Raw genomic sequence first — 2,877 nt, 5'->3', positions numbered from 1 at the left:
AATCCGTTAACAACTACGTCAACCAATTTTTATACAGACACTGAGCATCAGGCAATCTTTTAACCGTTTCCCGACATCAACAGATGACTATTCCCCTCTTCCGCTGCGCAAAGTTCATCAGCTTCACTCTAGCACTGTCGCCGGTGTTAACCCCGCCCTGCTGGGGGGGGGTGTTTGAACAACCCCCCCCCTGGGTTTTTCGCGAATATCTCAAAAACGGCGGGCGCGGAGCGCCGCCGTTTTGGTACACCTTATCATACATCAATTCTACAAAGTTGTGAAAATTTCAGACCAAGGTCATTCAAGGTCAGGTCACCAGGTCACTTGAATGACCTCCTCATCAAAACTTCAATGTCTGTCATAGCTACACCGAGTGACCGATCGCTTTGAAACTTTCAGCGATTGCTAAGAGCAATAGCATGTACAAAATGTATATCTCAGAATTTTGATATCGATGACCTAAGGTCAGGTCAATTTTGCGACCTCCCCATTATAAGTCAATGGGAGAAAATTGAAATACGCCTCTTTTGGATGAAAGACATTATAAACACTCCCAAACACCGAATTACAAGTGGTTTAGACACACTGAACTTGAAAATGGTGTCCGTGACCCTTGTTTATGCCCTGAGGTCATCTTAGGTCACGAATGGTATCTAACAGTTTTTCGCAAATAACTTTTGATAGAGGCATGCTAGAGCGATGAAAACGCCTTAGATGTGTTCAGCTCGACGATACGCATCGACTGATATGCAACATGACCCTTTCCGGTCAGGTCATGACCTTGACCTGAGGTCAAATTTTCAAGTTGACCTTTCAAGGTCAAGTTATAGTTCATTCGATGCGTCTTGACGAGAGGAACACGATGCCGGTAAAAGTAAGCTCGTACATGGCTTGGGTCAAAAGTTATTGCAGAAAAACTGTTTTCGAAAAAATCGGTTATTTTTGCAGTTTTTGCCCCCTGCAGGCAAAACCGTTGACGTTAGGTCAAATCTGAGAGAATTACTCAGAAAGGGCTCTAATAGGGCTATCGAATGCGCTTTTCTGCGGCGCTGTAGCTCTATTGGTTCCCGAGTTATGCGTTGGCTTCTTGGAAATTTTCGACATTGGACCTGGAAATTGGCGAAATTTTGCCTTCAATGACCTCTGGTGACCTGACCTTTGACCTGACCAAAAAATTGACCGAAGTGATTTCGTCATTATTTTTGACGCTCTTTCGAACGCCGCCTTCCGCGTATCGCTACGTGGCCCAGGAGCCGAGTTACAAGGGGGGGTGTTCAAACACCCCCCCCCCCCAGCAGGGCGTGGAAATCCAGGACCCCCAGCAGGGCGCGGGTTAAGCTCTCGAGGATCTCCAAGTGAGTCGCATGCGACGTCGTGACGTCGGTCGTTACACCGTGACGGCTCGTGACGGATCACGAGTGACGGATCGTGACAAACAGACGCGTGCCGTCGATCAGGGGACACCACTCGGCCGGCTGGCCCCGCGACACTGTGTTCTCTACCCCATATCTGAATCATGTCTCCACAGCGTCCAGGAAACATTGATCACCGAGATAAAATCAAGACTAGCTTTCTCCATTGGCGTCCAGAACACAGCGAAAAAGTGTGCTGTATGTGCACGCCGTGCAGAGGAAACTCATGCTCATTTCAGTGATACCGTTTCACATCGTGACTCGGCGACCTAATCTTTAAGAAACGCATGTCCTGGTCACATGACAGACTAATCCCGTGTAACTGCTGACCGAAACACCGAACGCAGACAGAGGCTTCCCAGAAAAACGGCGGATTTTCCTAAATTCACACTGCGGTGTGGTGCGAAAGAAGAAACAGTTTCTTATCTAAGAAAACCTGATTTTGGAGGAACGACTATGGCCATGCCAGGTAAAAATGGAAATTTTGTCAGAATGCGACTCATTCTCAGCCATAGATCTCGGCAAACAGACGTCTATGCATCAGCTCTATATCATCACCCACTGCAATACAAGGACTCTCAATCAGGAAAAGTGCTTCGCAATCTGGTAAGAATTCACAACGTAACTTCTTCTCGGTTACGTATCTGCGGGGCGTTGACGATTAGGTAGGGATCTATTCTCAAGTCTAATTTCAATCACCACAGGCACAGGAGTAAGAAGAATCTCTTATTCTATATCCGAGTCACCCCATGACCCGCTGGCCTGTGTACTACATTGGGAGAGCAGAGTCCCACCGGTGACCTTGGTCTCCGGCGGCGGATCCGGTGGTGTTCCACGTCAGTTCCGTACACCTGACTCGCTCCGAGCTCCAACAATAGGCCGTGAGGACGACTGCCACGGCGCCGGCTCGCTCCCAATTGGCGAACAGGAGACACCGGGCTCCTGTGACCCATTGTGGCCGGCCCGGCGGCGGAATGTGTTCGGTGTTGTGGTAGGCGGCGCCGACTCCTGTGTCTCCGGTCACTGGGGAGTGGCTGGCGCAGTGACGGGCGACGCCACGACCTGCCCGACCATCGCGCCATGACCGAGGAGGTGTCAGTCGATCTGACCACCGCACCCCGGCTAGGGGGGGGGGAGGCTGAGGTATCAGTCGGAAACACGACCTGCACGACCATCGAGCCCCTCCCGGGCGATGTTTCACGGCCCGACGCTGCAGTGCGCTGCTGTATTGGTGTGGCGTTTGAGACGAATTCGGCTCGACTCTTCAGCATTGCGAGCGCCCCAGTTTGTTTATGTTTCCATGGACACCCAATGCGCCGCTCCGCGCAGCGCGCTGCAGCGCAGTGCCGTGAAACACTAACCTGGGGAGTTTGAGATGCCAGTCCAGAGAAGCCACAAGCTACACGTCTTCACCTGCCAAGTGCCAACTAAAAGAGCAAACATGCAGACCCTGGTCAAACCAAGC

This window comes from Amphibalanus amphitrite, unplaced genomic scaffold (genome assembly GCF_019059575.1).
Source record: "Amphibalanus amphitrite isolate SeventyFive unplaced genomic scaffold, NRLGWU_Aamphi_draft 001473F_arrow, whole genome shotgun sequence".
In the NCBI taxonomy this organism is placed as follows: Eukaryota; Metazoa; Arthropoda; class Thecostraca; order Balanomorpha; family Balanidae; genus Amphibalanus; species Amphibalanus amphitrite.
Note: the sequence above shows the minus strand (reverse complement) of the source record.